This window comes from Marmota flaviventris, chromosome 15 (assembly GCF_047511675.1).
Source record: "Marmota flaviventris isolate mMarFla1 chromosome 15, mMarFla1.hap1, whole genome shotgun sequence".
Taxonomy (NCBI): Eukaryota; Metazoa; Chordata; class Mammalia; order Rodentia; family Sciuridae; genus Marmota; species Marmota flaviventris.
This window is the reverse complement of record NC_092512.1, coordinates 14,648,560-14,661,126: the sequence shown is the minus strand read 5'-3', so window position 1 is coordinate 14,661,126 and position 12,567 is coordinate 14,648,560.

Here is a 12,567-nt window from a genome sequence, read left to right as displayed (position 1 = left end):
ATAAATGAGCAAGGGTAGCATACAGAAAATTTTAAGGCATTGTTAGTGACTGTATGCTAATAGCACTTTATAGCTTGCATATGTATTCAGTAGACACTCCTGCATGTATGCAAATGCTCTCATTGTCCACTATTGGGTCATCACCCAGAGCTGGTAAAAAATTCTAGAATTTACCGGTTATTCTGGTTACTAACACATTGTATTTAAGGAACATGCTGTCTAGTGTGTTCAAGAAACTGCAGGGGATATATACTTGTTTATTTTTTAGGTTCCTTTGTTCTTAAATATTCTTATATCCTAAAATTCCATGTGACCACCCAGATAGGGCATGTGTTATGCAGTTTTCCAAATGTAACTGGTCACGGAGCAACTTGTTGGATTAGCACACTCTAGAAGGTATTCCCCAAATATCTCCTCATGTAGTGTCTGTTCTTCCCTTTTCTTCCCTTTTGCCATCCCACAAATTGTTCCACTTGGGATTTCCTCAACCACGGTGCTGGTAATGACCAGGATGCATGAAGCTCAGTGCTACAAATACACTAACTGAAAACAGCGACACTCTGGTATCCTTCTTTACCCTTAAAGCTATCAGAAATGTCAAGATACCTCTCATCTCCACAAAACACCCAGAGATGCTCCTCATCCCTTTTTATGAAATCCAATTTACCCATACTAGAAAACAACAACAAAAAAAGAATTTCAAAATATTTCATTTGGATTTGATTATTTGATTGATCTTTACAATAGTTATCATTTTCTGTCTTTTAGTGAAAATCCATAAAGGTTCATTGATCTTAGCAAAATAGACTTTTGTCTAAGGATTGTTGATATTGTAATTTATATGGGATAATGTGCTCTAAGTTCCAAACAACTGACTTACAAATGACTTACAAATGTATTTTGGAAAGATTCATCAATAACCTTGGGTCTGCCTAATACTCTGGAATCTTAATAGATGAAGCTATTACCAATGATTAAACGCCTTTATGGGTATCGCCTTCCTGGGAAGGGTGGAGAGATTGGAAGGCTACAGGCGTAGGCAGTACCACAGTGGGAAAAGAAGAGATTTCATGATACTTCTTCACCATGAGACTCCTAAATGGAGGAAGGAAGGTACCACTGACAATTTCTTTCTTTCCTTCCCTCTTTCTTTTCTTTTCCTCCCTCCCTCCCTTCCTTCCTTTATCATCTATTATCTATCCATCTATCCATCCATCGTTTTTTTGCTTATTTTCTGAGAGGAAACACCCTGCTTCAAATAGAATGCATTATTAATCTCTTCTCAGCATTATTAGTCTCATCTCAGTTTCTCTCTGGGGTGGGACAAGATGTTCGCCATTTGGATTCTCAGGGCTTGTCAGTTCTCTTTCCACGTAAGCTCTGACTTTGGAACCTTGACCCTCTGGGCAGCTGGTATTCATCTCTCCCTACAGAGTGCTGTGCTGGGGCTAGCATGAGATAGCTCTTGAGGGCTGACTGGGGGCCTCTCTTCCCAAGTCTGCTTGAAATGAGTTATGGGAGTATTTGCACCAGGGAAATTGCCAATGCCAAAGATTGCTTTTTTGTGGGGGGAGGGGGAGCTGGCTTGCTATCTGACGTAGACCACCTACCCTGCGTCACCTTGCTTTGTGGCCATGTCCAAGTTACTTATGTTCCCTGCACCTCGGTTACTAGAAGAAAAATAATCTTTTCTCTTCCTGGTCCAGAGTCAACCTGAGGCTCAAATGTCTGTGCATATGTTTTATAATGGCAGAGAACCACATAAATTAGCATTATTTTTATCTGAATTAATTATGTCCCCTTTGAAAGCTATTCCTGAGTTGAACACTGTAAATCTGTCCTGTTATTTAATTTCTATTGTAATGGACTGTGACTTTTACAGCTCCCGGTGAGGTATGCCTCACGTTATTTAAGCCCCGCTGTCATCCCCTTGATTCTGAGTTAGTCTGTGGGACAGGCCTTGACCGCTGGAGTGAGACAGAAGGGATGCTGTACCTAGTATCGGCCTAGGCATTAAGAGGCCTGGAAGCTTCTACTCGCACATTGGGGGAAGCACGTGTAATGTCAGGTACTGCACACTGCGGAGGAAGTGAAGCTAGGCGGGTGGATGATTAAGTGGAGAAAGAAGATGCTTTCCCCACCATCCCCCCTGAACCAGCATCTGTTTAAGGACATCACATGACTTGTGGGTCCAGCCTCAGATACACAGTGTGGAGCAGAGGAAAGCCATCTGTGCCAAGCCCTGTTCAGATGGCAGAATTGCAAGTAAACAAATGAACTTTATTTATTTTAATCCACTGGGTTTTGGGGTGGCTCCTTTCCCAGAGATAAAGAAACAAAATGCTTTTTCAAGGGAAAAACATCATACTTAGTTTTGAGTTAAAAAAAAAAAAAAACACTAAAGACTCAAAGGTAGTGAGCAGTTTGCACTAGCCCATGCAGCTGTAGTGTTTAGGCTTAAAGCTCTGGTGTCCATGCTCCAGTCCTATGCTCATCCCACTATTCATTCACTAGTGACCATGTGCAGGGAAAAAACCTAAGTCTTGATTGCAAAATAAACTCCATTTGGAGGGTCTCTTCCTCCACATGGCCAACCTAGGGCTGTACCCAGCCACTGACTAACAATATTCCTGAGAGGCAACATGGTTCATGGAAAGGAAGGGATGAAAGAAAACTGTATCCTCCACCAGTCACATTAATCCATGTTCCCCAGAGAACCAGACCATGTAACGTGCATATCTATGGAGTGAGAGTTTTTAGGGAATTGGCTGATGGGATTACGGGGGGCAAGTTCAAAATCTGCAGGGCATGCTGGCAGACTGCAGACCCAGGGAAGAGCTGATGTTCCAGTTTAAGTCCAAAAGCCATCTGCTGCAGAATTCCCTCTTGGTCCAGGGTGTCAATTTTCATTCCATTCAGGTCTTCAACTGATTGGATGATGCCCATCCCCATCATGGAGGTCTATCTGCTTTACTCAAAGTCTACCAATATAAATGTTAAAAACAATCAACTTCCCCCACAGAAGCATCCAGAATAAGGTTTAACCAAGTATCTGATTACCATGGCCCATTCAAAATGACACAAAGTTAACTGTCATGCACTGGTCACTCTGTAACTGTGACGCCTGGGGCTGATCATTTAATATGAGGGGATCACAGTTCTCTCCCTAGACTGATGGGTGTGGGCACAGCTTCTCACAGAGGCACAGGGATGACGAGGTAGGGGAAAGGGTATAAGTCACCCAGTGCAAAGTGGGACACATCTGTTTGTTCCTTATGAAGTGGTAAGCATTCAGGACACATGGACATGGCAAGTGGTCACTGAGTTCTAGGCAACTGTTTCAGACAGGAAGTATCAGTGGGAAGGATTTTCTTGCTTTGCTTCTTGAGGCATATTTTTCTTACAAAGGACTCACCAGGAACCCATCCTATATGCAGGGATCGTATTACAATGCAATTTTACTGTGATCTCTCTTTAGAAAGTGGGCTCAATAGCACAGTCACTTTTTTTCTACAAATATCTCTTTGGGTGGGGGGAAGCCACCTAACTTATTCAAATTGCTTTCTACGTTACAAAAATGTGTGTGACCACAAATCCCTGCTACCTGCAGCTGCCTCCTGCCTCCCAGAACAACCCGTGCCCCATTCCCTCTCCCAAGTGCTGAACCTGTGCACTGAGCTGCCTTCTACTCAGCCTGGCCTCACCTGCCACACCTGATTAGGTCCCTCTTGGTCTGGACCACTTCCAGGTCACTGCCCCAATGGCCTCTTTCACACACTGATTGAAATTGGCAATTCCTAGGATTTATTCCATGGAGATTAAAGTTTTGATCTCCTCAAAGTGAAAATTCACAGGAGGCCTGGCAGGGTGAAGGGGCCCAGAGAATTTTAATTTAGCAGTGTGTGTGTGTGTGTGTGTGTGTATGTTTGTGCGTGTGCATTAGAAACAGAGTGGTACCTTTGCATATGAAATAAAGGAAAAAGTGATCTAAAACAAAAAGAAACTTGCATCACTTAAAAATCTCACTTGAAATTGACTCTCACGAGCCTAGAGATCTAACAGAGAGCTCTTTGTCCCAGCTCCTGGGAAACCCCAGGAGGCAGACACTGTTGCAGGGGAGCCAGCAACTTCACATTTTTGTTTTAATATAGAAGCGGCTGGCTCCTAGGTGCTGGAGGAGTGCTCATTATGGAAGGAGTAAATTCCTTATTGAATAGCACTCCCATGGGTCTCACAGGCTGGGGGGAGTTGAACTATTCACTCACCAAGCCAAAAAAAAAAAAAAAAAGTCATGGGGAAAGATTAGCTTCAATCTCACACTGAGCTCCTGAGCTCCTAGCAGGGATCTCCTTGTGCCCTTTTGCAGCTGCAGACAGGAAGTCTGTTCCAGGAGACCCTCTGTGGTCTGCAGAAAGAGTGTAATAATAACTAAGATTTACACAGCCCTTTAGATATTACACCAATTGTCATTTATCCCAGTTCTTGTACCAGTTCTGCAAGGGAGGAAGGACAGGAGTGTGGGTGAATTCACTTTCAGAGAGGCTAAATACTCTGCCCAAGCCAAGTGCTAGACCCGGAAATCAAAAGCCCCCAGGAGTGCTCTACTTTCCCTGTTTTAACTTGGGCACAGAAAAAGAATTGCAAATGGGAATTCAACTAAAACTGAGGAGTAGGCACTGAAGTTCTGGCTCTGGGTTGAGAAGGATAGAACCTCCCAATCCCTCAGACACCAGTGTGCTTCATCTATGGTAGGCCCGAGAATTCATGATGGGGTTTTCTTAGCTACAATAGTCATCATGGGAGCACCTTTGAAAAAACAATAAAGATATACTATTCACCCACACATGACGTTAGATTGGCAAATTTTAAGAGTTGATAATACAAAATTCTTGACAGACAAAAATAAAAATAAACAAGAAATGTTACATACTGACAGTGGGAGTGTTAATAGATATGACTACTTTGGAGACCAATTTGAAAATAGAGCTGAAGATAAACATTCACTCTGGCCTGGCAATTTCACTCGTGTGTGTGTGTGTGTGTGTGTGTGTGTGTGTGCTTCCTGGGAAAGCATCTCTATGTGTGCTCAAGGTGGCATTGACAACATTATTCATTGTAACACTATTCATAGTGGTTGAGATTGGCTTTTAAGACTGGAGCAATTGGGGTTGGGGATGTGGCTCAAGCGGTAGTGCGCTCGCCTGGCATGCGTGCGGCCTGGGTTCGATCCTCAGCACCACATACAAAAACAAAGATGTTGTGTCCGCCGAAAACTAAAAAAAAAATAAATAAATATTAAAAATTCTCTCTCTCTCTCTCTCTCTCTCTCTTAAAAAAAAAAAAGACTGGACAAACCTGTGACCCTTCACTTACTGACTTAGCCTGCATTTATCAATGTATGTGTATGTGTGGACAGGTACCATGTGTCAGGCATGGTTCTAGCTGCTAGACAACCAGCAGCAAGCCAGATTGAACAAAAACACCTCTTATCTTCATTTACACTTTGGTGGGAAGAAGTATTAAACAAGGACACAAATAAATATTTAATTTTAGGAAGCAAAAGTACTCTGGAGCAAAATTAAGAAATGTTGGGTCTAGAATGTATCAAGGTTGGAATGGGACACATTTCAGGTCAGACTGGGAGTCCGTTTCATAAGAGCAACATTTATGCAGATATTTGATGGAATCTGGGGAGAGATCAGGAGTGAATCATTGGGAACCTTCCAGTGTTAAGTGTCAAGAAGTCAAACCCCCAGTTGCAGGGACCCAGGGGTGGAAATGTGCTCATATTTTCTGAAACTGAGATGTATAGGAGATACCCAGAGATTCAGGAGACATGGTGAATAAAGAAAAAGCATCAAAGAAAAATTAAATTTGTTGATGGCAGCAAGTGTTTACTCTGTATAGTGTTCAGCTCAGCTCAGCTCAATTCACAATGAGAAAGAGCCAAAGAAAGTGATCTATGTCTAGATTATTATGGAAATGGACTTAGAATGCCAATAATAATGGTTTAAATTGTTAAGTACTGTGTGAAACATTTGTTATATACAAATTCATTTACTCATAACAAGTTTTAATTTTGTAATAAACCTTTAGTGTGTTTATTAAGACCTTTGGTTTACAGATAAGGAGATTAAAGCCCAGAAGTGTACAAGGATCTGCCTAACGTGACCTAGTTAGTAAGCAACAAAGGCAGGGTCTGTGCCTTGCCCTGCCTTTCTCAGAATTTCCCAGCCACTCCATCGAAGATCTTTAAGGCTGCAGTGTGAAGACCCATTCTATTCTCTCTCTTAGCAGAAAAGATCATGATAAAGGCTGAAGAGTAGTCTCATTTGGGCAACATCCTCCTGTTCTTTTTATTCATAGGTCATGTGTGTAGCTCATCTATTAAGCAAATTGCTGCCCAAGAATGGCGAAAACACAGAAATTAACCGTCAATTTAGGATCTGAGACAGTGTTCAGAGAGAGCTTTAAGAATGGCCAAGATTCAGTTCCATCTTCCCTTCAATATTCCTTCCCCTAAACTAAAGTTTTGTGGTGCTGTTGGAAAGAGAAGCATATGCCTCCGCTTTGCAGTTCCCAATCAAGGGGTGGGGAGGACAAGAAGACAGATTGGTTTCCTTTTACTAGCAGCTGTATGGAGCACTGACTTGAAATAGATTCTGAGAAGAATAGGGAATGCTATCAGCAGACATAACAGGTGAGAGAAGTCGAGTTAATGAACTGATTTATCGGCAATGTCTATGACCACACTAGGGAGAAAGACTTGGGAAATCTCACATTAGACTCTCTTGAAGGGAGGAGTGTTGTCCTTTGAAACAGAATGCAACTTTGCTTCAGTGCAATCTCAAACCTCTCTCAAATACTTCTTCAATCTTTCTTCATGGGCTGGGCTTGGTGATGCACACTTGTGCATCACAGGGACTCAGGAGGCTGAGGCAGGAGGATCTTGAGTACAAAGCCAGCCCCAGCAACTTAGCAAGACCATCAGAAACTCAGTGAGACCCTTTATCTTGATGAAATATAAAAAAAAGGGCTGGGATGTGGCTCCGTGGTTAAGTGCCCCTGGGTTTAATCCCTTTTACCAAAAACCAAACAAACTTTCTTCATGATAGATTTTATTCAAACCACATCTCTTGTTTCTTTATCATTGTTTTATTAGGCAATCAGACATCATGTCTGTCCTGATCCATCTTGGCTGGGTCTTGTCTGTGCTTCAGAGGATCCCTAATGTGCTCTTGATTCATGTTAGTCCTAAGAATACAAGATGTGGAAATCATGAAGACTCCTCTCTATTCATCCAACTGACCAAGTATACCTCACCAATGAGTCCACTTGACATAATTTCTAGTATCATATCATTTTATTTTTAATAAATCAATATAAAATCAAAAAATCCCTCACATTATTTATAAGATTCACCTCATCCAACTATGGATTACCAGTTTACAACTTTAATTATGTACCTAGTATGTTTTATTGTATTTCCTAAACCTGATACAATTCTTTTTTGTCTAATGCAACATTTGCAAATACACCAGAATAAAAACCTCACAGATTTATTTTAATAAATTAAAATGTCAGATCTGGAGAGATCTTAGAGACTAGTCACTGTTACACCTTAATTTTACGTATGATGAAACTTAGGTCAGAAAGATGAGGACCAGGCCCCAGGAGCAACATTAGAACCACTGTCATAAATCAGAGGTCTAGTGATGCATTAATTCAACTACTCTTATTCCCTCATAATATATATTAACCTTCAAGGAAAAGTTTAAACAAAAAATCTAGAGGCATAATTAAGAATCAATACCTAAAACTATTTGAGTTACTCTGACCAAGGTTCAAGTTTAAATATCCACACTCGCACTGGGAAACAAAAATCAAGGTTACAAGTCTTGAAGTAAGGAGTCAAGTTTTTAGTCTCATTTGAGTCAGTACTACCCAGATTAAATAATTTTCTTGATCTCTATGGGCTCATCTATAAAACAGTAGCATCGGGCATAAAAGTAGATCTATATTATAAATTCAGAGAAAGATTTCAATCAGAATTACATGGGGAACCTTTAAATAATGGAGTTACCTGTTCCCCCATACTGGGTTAAATGAGTCAGTTTCTAAGGATGGGGCCTCATAAAGAGAAGGACCTCTGATGAGTTTCTGATTCAGGTTTTGATCATAGCAAGTAGCTATTGACTGATTACTTTTCATCCCAGATTCCTGCTCTTTACAATTTTTCCTTAACATCAACTGTCATAAAAATAAAAATACTTTCAAAATTGAACACTGATGGGAAAAGTCTGAAAATTCAGTAGCCATGGTAACAAGTAGTCACCCAACCAATTTTATACCTGTTCAATTAATAATTTACAGTTCTATAACCATGGTGAAAGTAATCACTAGAACTGATTTTACATCCATTTAATTGGCCAACAATTCACTTCAGTGAACAAGCTTCCTAAAAGCTAACTATTCAGTGACCGGCCCAAACTTCTAAAAGTCATCAGTGGGGCACAGAAACATCTGGTATATATCTCAACAGCAATTTCATCTAAACACTTGTGTTTCTACAATTGACTTTAACTCAGTCCTTTAAAAATCCTCCAATCCCCAAGTGTTAATCTTCCCAAGACCTCGTATAAATTCAGAAGTCTGCCTTGATTGTAGCTGTTATACACAAGGAGCATAACTCCCCTTATTAAATAAGCAATCAACTGAGCTTTGTGCTTTTGTTTCAGATACAGAGTAGTGCTCTCCTGTTCTGGTCATTCTGAAGATATCTGAAAAATCACTGTGAACTTTTTAAGGAGGTTTGGACCCACAGAATGATCTTGACTTTTATTAGGCCAAAGTTCCATTTGCCCTTCAACCAAAGCTTGAACTCTAAACTGTTACATTGAGCTCTAATGACTTCATTTTATTATCCTAGGACTTGTAGACACCAACATATAAATCATATAAGACTTTTGAGGTAAAATTTGGAGAGCGTTTGATTTGAAGGTTACCACTTTGCAAATTCTTTTTTTATTTTTTTACAATCAATGTGTTTCTTCTTCACTCTTTACTTTGCATTTCATTTTCTTATGGGGGCACTCATAGCTATAAACTTTCCTCTTGAAATTGCCTTCAAGTAGTTTCAGATGTTATGGTATGTTGTATCACTATTTTTGTTTGATTCAAATAGTCTTTTAAAAATTTATTCCCTGATTTCTTCTATTACCCATGCATTATTTAAAAGTGTATTATTCAACATCCATGTGCTTATAAAGCTTCTGCACAGCTTTTTGTGTGTGGATTTCTAATTTCATTCCATTGATCTGATAAGATGCAAGGAATTATATCAATTTTTATGCTTGCTAAGAGTTGTTTCGTGGCCTAAAACATGGTCTATTTTGAAGAAGATTTCAGGAGGTGCTGATAAAAAAAATGTATTTGAATACTGTTGTATGAAATGTTCTATGGATGTCTGTTAAGCCCATTTGATTTATGATATTTTTCAGGTTCAAATAGTCTTTACTGAGTTTATTTACAGATGATCTACCTTTTGGTGAGAGAAGTGTGTTGAAATTATTGAGTATTATTTTACTGGGGTCTATCTGAGGATTTAATTCAAGTAGTTTCTATTACATATATGAGGTACACCAATATTTGTGGCATAAATATTTACTATAGTTACATAATTTTGTTGTCTTGTTCCCTTTATCGGTATAAAGTGATCTTCTTTATATCCACTTATTGTTTTTTTTTTTTGCTTGAAATATGCTTTGCTGGATATCAGAATAGCTTACCCCTGCTTGTCTTCAAGTTGCATTTGTGTCATATGAAAATTACCACACCTTCACTTTCAGCTTGTGTCTACCCTTGTCTGTAAGATGAGTCTTTTTCAAGTGACATACAGTTGAGTCTTATTTATTTATTTTGTTCATTTTGCTGGTCTATGTCTTTTAGAGAGTTGAGACCATTTAAATTCAATGTTATTATAGAAAGATGTTTATTAATTCCTGCCATTTTTATTATTTTTAATGTTTAATTATGTTTCTTATTTTCTAACCTACTCTTCAAATGAGATTTGTTATTTTGTAAGCTTGGGATTTTTGTTTTGGTTTGGTTTTTAATTTTTAATTTCTTCTGTGTGAAGTATTTCATTAAGTATTTCTGTAGTACTGGCTCAGTAGCCATGAATTCTTTTGGTTTCTGCTTATCTTAGAAAGCTTTTTTTTTTTTAATTCTTTGATTTTTCAAGAATAGCTTCCCTGATATAGCAATCTTCGTTGACAATTTTTTTTTTCAGGTGTTGAAGCACATCATTCCAAGTTCTCCTGATGTGTAGAGTTTGTGCTGAGAAATTAGAAGTTATTGGCTTGCCTCTAAATATGACCTGATGCTTTTCTCTTGAGGTTTTAAAAATTCTATCCCTTTTCTATATGTTAAACATTTTAATTATAATGCACCATGGTTTGTCTTTTATTTTTTTCACCTGTGTGTACGTATGTGTACTTGTGTTTTCTGACTAGATTCCTGGGATTACTTTTACCTAGATTTTCTTATTTCTGTTGTGTATATGAAAGTGTGCTTTACGGGAAGCAGAAGAATGTGATGGCTTGATCAGACTCCAATGTATGTTGTCAATTCAGAAAAGGCCATCACTTGGTTATGTTCACATTCCAAGGTCCATAATTATGTTTTTGATCATACAGTCCATTTCTAGACTCAGTTTGGTTAGGAAATCCAAAACAGGTTCATATTCTCAACCAACTATGAAGAACTTCTTATTTGTTGTGAATTTATCTATAGAAAAACTATAATCTTCTCTCAGTAGAAAAATCTTTCCTATAAATTTGTACTTTATATTCTTTTGAGAAGCTGTTTTAAAAGGAGAAAAAATAGGAAGCAAAATCTCAAAACATGCAATACTCATGTTTTTCAACTTACAGGTTGACTTGATATAAGCAAAATACTAATTTCAAGAAAACTTCAAAGAGAAACACTCATGTGCACTCCTGATCAATATTTTTGAAGTCTGTTTTTGCAGCTTTCTTATCTAACTTGTCTTATTCTCCTCTTCTTATTGCTCCTTCTTCTGACTTCTTAAGTAAGCTCCTCTTATGTGTGTATGATGGGGGGTGGGGCAAGGAGTTCTCAGGAAAAGAAAAAATTACATTGTACATATCTCTTCTAAAATCATCAAAAAGAAACAATGTATGAGATGCATTTAAATATGACCTGGACAATTTGAAAAGTACAATTTAATTATTTTTTATAAACATGTAGGAGATATATCAGAATCTTCTGTGGGATTCTATATTTTATTAGATAATGCTCTTCTAATCTACATAATAAATTGTTATCCTTTGGAAAAATTGTTGAAAGTAGTAACAATCAGGGAAAGTCCAAGTGAAAATTTAAATAGCCTTTTGGTGGATATTTTTAGATGGTTCTGAGAAGACAATCTAAAAGGAAAATATAATGTACTACTTAAAAGCCATTTATGAAATCTTTCCCTTAAGAGTAGATTACTTAAGAATTCATAATTTTAAACCAGATAAAGATGAATCAATAGTAGTCTTTAAAAAGAGAGACTTTATAAAAATTTCAGACAGTATTTTGAGTGAATATTACAGTTTAAGGTAAGGAGAGCTTGTAACCCTTTTCCATAAATAAGCTCAGACTTGACTAAAGGAGACTTTATGAGAAAAAAATAATAATAATGAAATGGATCCTGGGATGTAGTTCAGTGGCAGGGTACTTGCCAAGTATACAAAAGGCCCTGAGTTAAACACACACACACACACATACACACACACACACTAAAAATAAATGGTAACTTCCAATTCAAAGTATCTTTTACATGTGACTGAACATTTTAAATTCAGAAAGACTCTTAGAAAGTAAACAAGCTAGGGATCAAACAAACTTCAAATTAATGGACTTCACTTTTCAAATAGAACTTTCAGATAAAATGTACCATGGAAGAATTATTATTAGGAGTCCCAGAAAAGCCTTCCACATATGATTATGTTATAGCTTATCTAGGCATTAATATTTATATATTATGGATAACTGAAGACATAATTAAATAATTAGGCACAATCCCTGAGTTATTATGGGCAAAATCTCTTATATAGAAGTAGATTAACTTAAGAAACATACATAAGAATCCAAATAATTTTTCTCAAATTATCATAAATCTTTCTCTTTTTTGTACAAATTAATGCTAGTCTCAAGCTATTAAGTCAATAATGCCATACACTTCAAGGACCTTTGCTTGCTATAGATCTTGCCTTGATCTTGTAGTCAAGGTTTATCCTCTTTGCCTCAGAGCAATTTCAGTCTTAGCTCAATTATTTAAAATGTCTTCATATTTCATGTAATATCACCTTAAATCTGATCTTAATATATATGGAATAATCTCTTTGTTAATGGGAAACAACCATTTTTCTGCTACTTAACTGTCTAACTATGAAATATCATTACTATCTTCTTCACTCAATATAAGTACTCTTTTGTCATTGCCTAATGAAATGATGGAATTTTGTGATTCAGAAGTTATGTAGGACCACAACTAAT